Raw genomic sequence first — 11481 nt, 5'->3', positions numbered from 1 at the left:
TTGCGTCAGGAAGAGGAAGAATGACCTAAATATGAATTAAGATCTGAAGATGATACTGAAGTAAAGGCAGAACAAAGATCTGATCCTATTTTTATTTCTCATATACGTGAATCGAATGATTTATTAGCTAATTTTTTCGAGCATTATTCTTCTCGTTGTAAAATTGTTCGTGTTCTGGCTTACTGCCAAAGATTTATTACTAATTGCAAGAAGCATCATGTTACTCAGAACATTTCACGTAGTGGTATTAACTCCAGCTGCCTTATGCCGCTAACATTTCTAGAGATTCGAGTAGCAGAAAATTTCAGTATTCGTTCTCGACATAAATTTAGCGAATTACTAGTGAAAGAACTTCATATTACTTACCTTCATGCTGGTCCTTCTTTATTATCACACCTCATCAGGCAATCTTACTGGATAATTGGAGGAAAGAGATTGATACGCAGTTGTGTCAACCATTGCTTAATATGTCATAGATTTAAAGCTGCTTCAACTCCGCAATTAATGGGTGACTTACCTGAACATCGTGTGACTTTGGAACGACCTTTTTTCGCATCTGGTGTGGATTACGCTGGTCCTATTACCATGAAATTTAATAAGGGTTGTTGTTCTAAAACAACGAAAGGCTATATAGCTCTGTTTGTTTGCTTGTCGACTAAAGCTGTGCATATAGAGGCAGTCAGTGACCTGACAGCAGACTCGTTTATCGCTGCACTTAGACGTTTCATTTTACGTCGCGGTGCACCACGGCACATTTACACTGACAACGGTACCAATGTTGTGGGAGCATGGCGAAAACTACAAGAACTAAATCAGATTTGGTCTTCCTTGTATGCAACACAATCGGTTTCTCGAGAACTAAGTCATCTATTGAATGGCGTTTTATACCGCCTGCTTCGCCCCACTTCGGAGGAATATGGGAAGCTGGCATTCGCTCAGTGAAATTTCATCTGAGAAGAGTATTGAAAGAGACTCTTTTAACCTACGAAAAGTTGTCAACGCTACTTATTCAGATCGAGGCTAATTTGAATTTACGTCCACTTACTTACGTGAACGATACTGATATTGACTCTATTAATGTTTTAACCTCTTCTCATTTTATTGCAGGTGATACTTTGACTTCCTTTCCAGAGACACATCAGTCTGTTCGCACAAGGAGTTCTAGACTTCTCTTCAGCAGAGATCCAAGTGGCAGCACACTAAACCCAACTTGAAGGTCGACACGGTGGTTCGTGTCATTGAAGATGGATCTCCACCTTTAGCTTGGCCTATAGGACGGATCATCGATGTCCATCCGGACAAGGACGGCTTAGTTCGCGTAGCTACAGTCAAAACTAAAACTGGTGTCTTCAAAAGACCAATTAATAAACTTTCACCTTTGCCTGTGTATCAGGACTAAACCTGATAGGGTGGGAGTATGTTTACTTCCACGCCTAACGAATTAATTTCCACGCCTAGCGAATTAATTTCAACCTTTTCGTTGCCCTGCGTTGGCAACACGCTTTTGAGATTTGTCGTTCGTAGAATTCGGTCGCCAAAAGCGTAGCTGACCTGTAACTGTTGTAATTCCTATTTTAATGCTTATCTGTATTGTTGAATTTTTACTAAATGTTTACGTGTGAATGTTATATTATTAAATGTACTCAGTTTGGTTTAAATAGACCAAGAGTCGTTGAATTTATTAAGGATATTTAAAATCGAAACTACTTCATCCATTTCGGCGCCATTCTAACATAGGAACGTAAACACAGAAAATAATTTTATATACCAGTAAGCCACTGTACACCGAACTGACTGCATCCAACAAAGCGTCAAACTTACATTTATTATTATTCATATAAACTTACATTTATTTAAGCCTGCAACGATATGAATTCACAATTTTTGTGACTACAGCTATTACATTAACAAGGGAGGCGAAACTATCCTTAACAGACAGGGCTTGTTGACGTATAAGTCAGTGAAATCCAAGAATTGAATGTCCAATGTGTGTTTGAAATAATCTAGTAAAACCATCCTTAACACACAGGGCTTGTTAATGTACGATGCAATGAAATTCAAGAATCGAATTTCCAGTGGGTGTTTGAAATAAACAAATAAAACCATTATTTTTGACAACCATACTGGGAGCTGCATCATTCGTTATCAAAACAATTATACTTAAATCTGTTTATTTCTTAGCAAGTGAATTTATAAAAGCCGTACAAATATCTGTACCCTTAGCAGTTTGATGTTATCATAATTAATTCTCTTTTTGATATCATTTACTACACAATATTAATCTAAAACAGTTAAACAAGCAACTTTAGTTACTTAGGTTTAGACATATCAATATAAAGAGAGAGTACTTGATATAATTTTTGTTGTTGTTTTACATTTTCCTCCAGCTTTAGAATTCTGTCTTTTACTATGTTTTTAGATAGATGAATATTTTTAATGGACTGTCTGAATTATTTTATTTTTATTTTGAAAATCTTCAAAAGTGATGGAGCGCATGCTAAGTAGATAAGTAGGTTTCTTTCAAAAATTCTCGCTCAAATGATATACTATGCTGCAAAATGACATCCCAGACGAAAATATTACTAGACTGGTAAAACAATTCTTACTGATATATTTAATCATAGATGTCATCTGTTTATTTTTCTCTTATGAAGAAAATTCATTTTGTTCAACTTTTTTTTTTTTTTTTTTTTTTTTTTTTGTAAAGAGATTTGCGACTTCTTTCATAATGCCGTTTTACAAACTATGTTCTACACACCATTGTTTAGTCATGATTTTAGTCTGCTCTACTTGAAAACTATTAGATTTCTTGAAATAGAAGGCACGAAAAATCAGCTATGCTGTCGTCGAGACTTGAACCACGGATCGTAGGACTGCTAGCGGGACGTGCTACCAGTTACACGCCGAGAGCAAACACGGGATGGGGGCATCTTGTTTTCTTATACAATGACAGAATATTTTAAGGAGAATTTGCAATTCCGTTTAAAATATGTACGTTGGGAGCATGAAAAGAGCGCAAATATTTATTATTAGAAAAGTGTTTCTTTGTACAATTAAATTTTGAGATAAAACAATTCTTATTAAATCATTAATTCCTAAGGCTATGCTGTAAAACAATTCATTGATTCCTAAGGTTATGCTGTAAAAAAATCATTAACTCTGTCACTAACCAAATTAAAAAATACAATATTAAAAATGTCAATTAAATTTAATTAATTAATTTATAACGAAGATTAAATAATTTATAATTAAATTGCCTTAATGTTAAAACTATTAGTTTTATACATGGCAGAATGTATTCAGAAAATTGTCTTTTTGCATTGAGATTAAAATCTTTTATTACTTTATTAAAACCTCATTATCTTATTACAAAATTTTAAGCTTTTCTAAAATTTTCAGGATTTATTCGTGAAGTTTTTGTTTTAGAAAGTGGAATCATTGTGTTTGTTATTACAGAAAACATTTATTTAAAAAAAATTGGGTCTTTTAATTAATATTTCAATGGAAACAATAAACAATCGGGAACAAAAGTAAAGTATAAGAATAATTTACTTACCTTTTTTTATTTTTGCAAAAACATTGTAGAAATCTCAAATGGGATTAGTAATAAAAAAGAACAGAATTCACAATAGATTAATTAATTTTATAATTACGACGAAAAGTTCAGAATAGTCGACAATAGATTAATTTATATTACAATAAATTAATTAATATCATAATACGACAAAAAGTTTTAAATAAGTTACTGCTGCATTGGGAGTAAAAATAAGAATAAAGAAAAATTTTTTCACGCAAAATTTACGTACATATTTCTTATATTTCTCATTGCAGTTACCGTCTTGGTTAAAACCTTTGTTATAAAACATCTCTGCATTTTTGTTGAAAGATGAAAGAGTGTCACTTTGTAGTTTGTAAGGATTATGTTAATTTTATTAACAGTTAAATTTTAAGTTCCTTTCCTGTCAAATTCTTAACTTCAATTTACTACTTCCGGCCAGAACGTAGTTTTAGAATTTTTCTGAATACTTAATGAGGACGAGCGGTATTTAACCGCGAAGTTACTTACAGAGAGGAAATCAGAGTTTCTAATTTACGCGCATCTGCCTTTTGGCCATTCTCTCTCTCAAAGCTGTTATTACGCTCGGCTGTACTCAGGCCCTTGACAAGCTTCGTAGTCAAATAAAGTTAAGGGGCCAACTGCATTAGAATCTTGATAGCTTCGACTATATTTCTTTAGTTAATCTTAGTTTTAGTTTAATTCTTAGTCTCTAAAGTTCAAGTCCAAGTGTCGGCTTTGATTGTACACTCCAAGACGGAGTTTTGTTAAATCTTATTGGAATAATAAAGGGTTAGTTACCCTTCCATCTTGTTGTTTCTTGTTACACGAACTTAAGCGATTATTAGTTCTTAAGATTCGTCAATTTCTACAGTAACTGAGAATTACACTAGTGAAATTTTACAAGTTGATGTAGTTAACTAAAGAAAAAAATCATCATTTGCCCGAAATTTCGTCGAAGATCTTTGATATACTCCATTGACATAAAAATTTGGGCACTAAGGTATAGTTATCGGATCGTAAAGAAACTTGGCATGAAAGTACGCGTCAGGCAGACGGGTAAATGGTTAAAACAAGATGTGATTTAGCATAACTTTATGGCATTAGAAGGCATAATTTTGTTCTCCCTGACGGATAAAACAAGTACACAGAACTATTTTTCCTGGATTTTAATCTGTTGCGGAGCGACGTTTTTCATTCGTTTTTTCACAGCCATCTCTGTGAGAAGATGTAAGGATATGATTGGAGCTTAAGTCCTCATACCCAAAAGATACGTTTCAACATCGTGATAGAGGAAATTGCGCAGCTGCTAGGCTATCTTTATTACAGAAATGAGGAAGCAACTGTCTCGTGCAATTCAACGACCATTTCTCCTCAACATAAAATCTTTCCGCACCACTTCAAATTCTAGACTGTTTAATCAAAATTTACTTTAAAGAGCCTATACATATCAACACATACCAATAGCATTTGCAGATGGGTCAAAAATAGAATAAAAAAGGGATAAACCTTATTTTCTATAAAGCCGAAAACAAAAATGCCCAGAAATTACAGCTTTTCCTGAAGAAAGTTTAACATTTAAAAAGGTAAGGGTAATATAACCTCCATTTCTTTTGTAGTTTTTTCTGTAATAAATTAGCATTTCTCTTTGGTTTTGTAGTCATTACTCGTATCAAATTTGCACTTACAAATATAAAATTTCATTCGATTCTGACAATTCCTTCTTTGGTGTGTGAATTTTTATGTCAATGGGTACGTGTTCTTTCTTAAATATAATAATCGTATTTGATACGGGCGTTATTTCTATTAGATAGATATATTTAAATTCTTTGCTGCATAAGCAGGAATAACAGTAATGAAGAACTACTTCACTAAATGGTAGAATATAGTATTTATGTATGTACTCTGGATATTAAAAATATTCGTTAGTCGAGCTTCATTTCTCGTTCTTTTATTTTAAAATTAGTTCTGAAACTTAATTAAAAATGTATAACTTTCTATACGTAAAACGTTTTGTAGGATTACATTCAAGTTACTAAATTAGTATATAATTGTATGAAAATTGAATAAATGGTATAAGTAAACACCCTTTTGTTTTCCAGAGCACTGCGCACTAATTTTTTAAAACAGTTAGTAATTTCACATGATTTAATAAGTTGAATATATACTAACTGGATACGGATTGTGATATGCTTAGATTTGCAATTTGGAAACAAATATTAAAGAACAGATGCATGAAATGTGATTTTTTTTAAACAAATGCGAATGCGATATTCATTTGAGACTTTCTACATAAAAAGTTGCTCCTCTACACCTTTCAGCAGATAACAACAGAGCTGAGCTTTGTATTCATCAACAGGAAAAAGTATTCTTGCAGATCTACCAAATTCTTTCTTTTTCTGAGAATACACCCATTGGTTTTGTATCTACCAAAATGCATTAAGGTTTGTTTTACAAGTATTAAAGTTATCTTTAAACTAGGAATAGCCCAGTTGCGATTAACAAAGGAGTATTCATGTTGATAAAATTTTATAAGGCCATATGAGAGGATGGTTAGGTTAGGTTATTAATTAAGGCAAACTGAAATGGCAATCTAGCTTAAAATGGATGATTTTAGAAGATAATTTTAAGTGAAACTACCTAGTGTTCGCAATATAGAAGGTAAAAACAGGAAACTCCCATGCGGCTATCCTTAGATAGTTCCTGGATCTTAACCTTAGAAATATACCACATTTCAAAGATCTTGTCCCTTGTCTTGTCACGGGGCATTATATGTCAAAGAAGGAATGAAGCAAATTGGAAAAAAAATCACTTACAACCTGATCTGTAACTGATTAATTCGAAAAACGAAATACGAAAGGGTACAAACAACATAAAAAGAAACAATCATAAAATATTTCGAAAACTCTTAGAAGCAGAAAACGAACAATATATGCTTATAAACAAATGCGCATATTAGTTCCAGAAGCTTGAAATGTGGCTTTCTTCAGATTATAACTTTGATATGTTTCTTGCTATTCCGTGTCTAACAACGGCTGAATAGATAAGACTGCTAAAAACAGATTACAACACATCTTTTCCCAACGAGCCTTAAACCGAGGGGGGTGAGGGAAATAACGAAATTACATAAAATATAGAAACTCCATGCAGTCAAACCATTCATCTTAATGAACCCCGGGTGGAATTATTGCGCTTCAACGGTTTTAGTGTTCAGCCGCTGGTGAGCGATTCTATTTGAAATGATTGTCCTGACGTGTTTTTATTGTAAAAATCACATTCGTCATGAATTTTTGTAAATATTTGTTATTATTTTCTAGTGTTATATAAAACATAACCATGATTTCATTTTATGTGATTTTACGTTTTACGTATTTAAGTGTTGGTACTATATCGAATTGAAATATCATTATATGTTTACTAGACGTGATAAGATTATTTCAGCCTACCACTCTATGGCATTTCAAGATAGAACCGAAAGTACTTTTTAATTAAAAGTTAATTAATTTAATTACTACTAGAGATATTTATTTCCTCACACTGATGTTACATCCCAGGTGTAATCTTCGTAAAAGACTCCTCCTGAGGTTTCTTTCCATGTGTAACATATATTTCAACGAGTTTCACTGAAATTGTTTCCTAAGATAATATTCTTCCCTGGTATACCTAAACGCAAAAAAAATTATAAATATTTGTTACTGTTACATTTATGTGTTTTTGCCATTTTAATGTTTTAGGCATTGCTTCTAGATGGTACAGTGGTTAAGAAAGCTTGACCGTTGAAGGGCCGTGGTTCGAATTCTGGAGAAGGCATGAATGTAAAATTGTCTGTCCCTTCATAGGAGGCAAAGGTGGCCCACATATTAAGTGCCTCTATAATAAAGAGACCACCACATCTGGCCTTAGGAGTGGGCGGTGCCGGCATAGGCAAGCGCCCGCCATTGAAAAAAAAATGTTGTAGGCATTTGATATTAAAAGAGCAAATGAAAAGTGTACTCTAAATTTATTTACTCATTTGTATAAAAAAATATACATTTTTTGTTATCTTACACCCACAAAGGTGTTGTTATTCATGGCTATTCAAATAGAAAAATAAGAAAATACTGTTATATTCTTAAAGATAAAACGAATAAATATGGAGTATAAAATAATAGGAATAAATTTTAATATGCAGCCATCATGTAGACCACCACACCACGTAGGCGGGAGAAATACCTCATATACTCTTCTTTTAAAGGGCGACTGGGGTTTTTGAGGACCGAATGGCCAAATCCTGGGTGAGGAGAATCATCAGCTACCACCCATTTAGTTCGACAGCCACTTATAGAGATATTAGGATGATTTGGAAGCAGGAATGATGAAAAATGAGCAACGTCTTCGCCGGGAATGGAACCGCGGACCTCTGGAATACGCACCCAGCGTGCAGACCACCACACCACGAAGGCATGCCAAGAAGTCGGGAGAAATACCTTATAAGTTAAGAATAAATTTCAACAGAAAAAGAAATAAATCATTCATTTTAAGGTAGATTGCCATCTAAGTTTGCCTTTCACTTTCTTTCATTCATGATACGCTTAACTGTCTTTGAATTATAACTACCTTATCAGTAAGAAGATTTTGTTCTTTTAGCCTTGATAATGGTTGTCACCTTTAAGGCATGGATTCAACGAGTCTACAGAAGTGTTCCAGAGATATGATCTATCAAATTTCAGATTTTTCCTTAAATGAAGTTAAGAGCGCTAGCGATGGAATATGTGCATGCGCATATTTTCCTGAATATTCTAAATGCTTTATTTCGATTTAAGGTTGAACTTTTTATTGTTCATCTCAACAGGAAAAATTCCGTAAATATTCCACAAATTAGTTGCTAGAAAACCGGGTTTTGTGACAGGATCAGTTGTCCTACTGGTACATTTCATTTCCATCTAAATGGCGAATGCAAGAAGATACGTTGTAGAGTTTGTGTGTACTCTTTGGGAGCATACACTCTTAAACCCTATGTTGAAGACTGAGTAGCGAAGTATCGCTGTGTCTTTAAGAACAAAATACTGCAGAAGAAGAGTTTAAATAACCTTTTTATCAAATCTAAATTAAAACAGATGCACAAACGTCGTGCTCACAAATCATCCCCACTTGTGGCTACGTAACGGAAAATAAGAATGTAACAAATCACTAATAAATTAAGAATTCTAATGACTGGCTTTTTAGCTTAAACTAAGACTAAATCAACTTCAAACAGCAAAGCAGAGCCGAGGAATATCAGTATAAACTGAAAGGTGTCAAACTAGAGATAAACTGAAGGATCAGGATAAACTGTCAAACACCGAACTAAAGAGCTTATTTTAACTCGCAGCATAAATATCGGAACTAAGTCCTCCACTACCCTTTTGAACTCTTGAAATGCAGCTTAAAATATCAAAGGTGGCAAACGTTATCAAGAAAAAATATTTCAAATTATCAGTGAGCCGCTATGACTTTGTAAGCCTCACAGCGTAAGCCTTTCAGCCTGGCACAGCGGGTTCATGATTGTCGCCATACTCTTAGCCAGGGGTTCTCAACCGGTGGTACACAAGAGAAAAATAGGTGGTACTCAAAGAAGCAAAATATTTTTAACTATTAAGTTCAAAAATTAAAACCCCAAAATCCTAACTGAGTTTTTCTCTAAGACTCGCAAATTTATGCGATCTGAGATTTGCTCAAGAGTGGTGGTGGTACTAGTACTTTATAGTGGTGGTACTAAATGTTTTCAGTTTTTGTTTACATGGTACTCATTAGTCAAAAGGTTGAGAACCGCTGTCTTGGACAATCCTCCACGTGTTGCAGTCAGCATTCGTCGTTTCCAATCCTAAACAATGCCACTGGACCATTCATAATATTAAAAAAAAATTAGAGCGAGTTTATCGGACATATTTATTTGTATTTTCTTTCAAATGGAAAAAAATGTATGCATACACGCATTAGAAGTGTGTGTGTAATAATGATAATTCTGAACGCATAGTTGCAATGTCTAAGTTATAGTGTCCTCTATGAACCTTATTGTAAGTGATAGTAATTTTCATCATTTCTTATAATAATGCCAAAAAGCTGTATTAGCTAGTACATGTAAATGGTAATACAGTTGACTGTAAAATTGCAATGGCTATCTTGAAATCATTCTTTCAAATCATTCTTGTCAAAAATTAAAAAATGGTAGACAGAAAAATTAAAAACGGTGATCTGTCCGTTTCACGGACAAATTTACATTTGTCCGTGAAAACTAAAGAGTGTCAAATTCATGACTTGTACACTCAATATAATATACACATTTATTTTATAAAATAATTAGTTCACACGTTCATTCTTGTTACCATCTTGAAGGAGATGATATGCACAATTACTGAAACTGATTAGACTAATATCTTTATCGCAAACTTCCTTGATCATTTCATATTTTTCGAAAATTATCAAATATTTTTCTAAAGGAAGACCTTTCGGTGATGTGAAATAAATCACGGAATTAAAGCTATTCTTTACAGTTTCTTTTATAATTGTTAGATACTTTCCCGTATTGTTTTAAAAATAGTTTCACTCCCGAGATTACTTCAATCGACATTAGGAAAGCTGCTAAGTTGTAACAGTTGAACGACTGCATACCATACGAGTATCCAAGTAATCATTATTTAAAAAAATAAGCACCACAGTCGGGTAAAAAAACTAAAATACTTTGCTTTTGCGGTAAATTTTGATTATGAATTAATTTATATATGCTGAAATTGCAATGCGACGCCGCTATAATGATGTGCTTGGTGGTATTTGTCAATATGTGAATATGATTTACAGCTTAATTTAGTCAGTACCACAATTGTATAGTAGACATTCTGCACAGAAAGTGTAATACATTAAATTCAAGATAGTAAAGAGATTGCATTTATTATTTTTTAACTCATATAGCTAAATTAAATTTTTGTAGTCCCAACATTTCGCTTTGAGACTCTATTTGGTGTCGCAAATCACAGCTTAAGAAATGCTGGTACAGTATACATACTCAGCTGCGAAATATTGCAAATTCTAGGACAAGAAAAGTTTGAGAAGTCTATCCATTTTCCGCGCTGCTGTCCCTCAAATTCTATTTCTTCTTTCCGCGATCAATCTACTCCACCGATGATGACTTAGCAGGGAATTCGAAAGTACGAGTACTTCTGAAGTATAGCCAAGTTAAAACATAGGTAACTTTCAATCGCAATTGTACTTAAAAATTTATTGGAAGTGAGGATTTGAGCGTGATTTTCGCATCGGTGCACATAGCTCACAGGAACAGTCTCTGTACTAGATATACGCAACTAGATATACTCTGTACTAGAACAACTAGATATACGCAATACATGGGACATACTATACGTTTTGCTCCTAGCAGAAGTTAAGTATCCAAAATTACTTTTTCAATTTTCTACATAGTTCCTTTTTCCTTCAATGTACTTAGTAGAGTGATCAGCTAAATGCCAGAAGAAAAAAATGAGTTTTATGACATCTTTTAAACTAGTCTTTCTCAAATTATCATCGTCGTCGTAGCGCAAACCACGGGGAAATGGTTTTGGTTTTTTTAAGTATGGCAAAGCACACTAGGACTATCTGTCTAACGGGAAGGGATGCCTTCATGGGGGACTTTTCAAAGGAAACTGCCTCGTATACACCTTACACATGAAAGAAAACCACAAAAACGCCCATGCAGCCAGCCCGTTCGATTCGAACTTCGGACCGAAGCTCACAGGAACGGTCGCTGTATGGTTATACGCAATACAGCTACCAGTGTCCAGCGACTTCGGACTTCGGAACTACCAGTATTCAGCGACCGCTCGGCCGCTGGTAGGCCAAACCACAGGGGAAAAAACTAGAAAAATTTGCTTATTTGATGCCAGTATCGAGGAAAGTGGTAAATGTGGAACAAGCTG

This window comes from Stegodyphus dumicola, chromosome 9 (assembly GCF_044657685.1).
Source record: "Stegodyphus dumicola isolate Sdum_Otavi_A_Nest chromosome 9, ASM4465768v1".
Lineage (NCBI taxonomy): Eukaryota > Metazoa > Arthropoda > Arachnida > Araneae > Eresidae > Stegodyphus > Stegodyphus dumicola.
The sequence above is the reverse complement of the archived record's forward strand: the minus strand, read 5'-3'. Positions refer to the sequence as shown.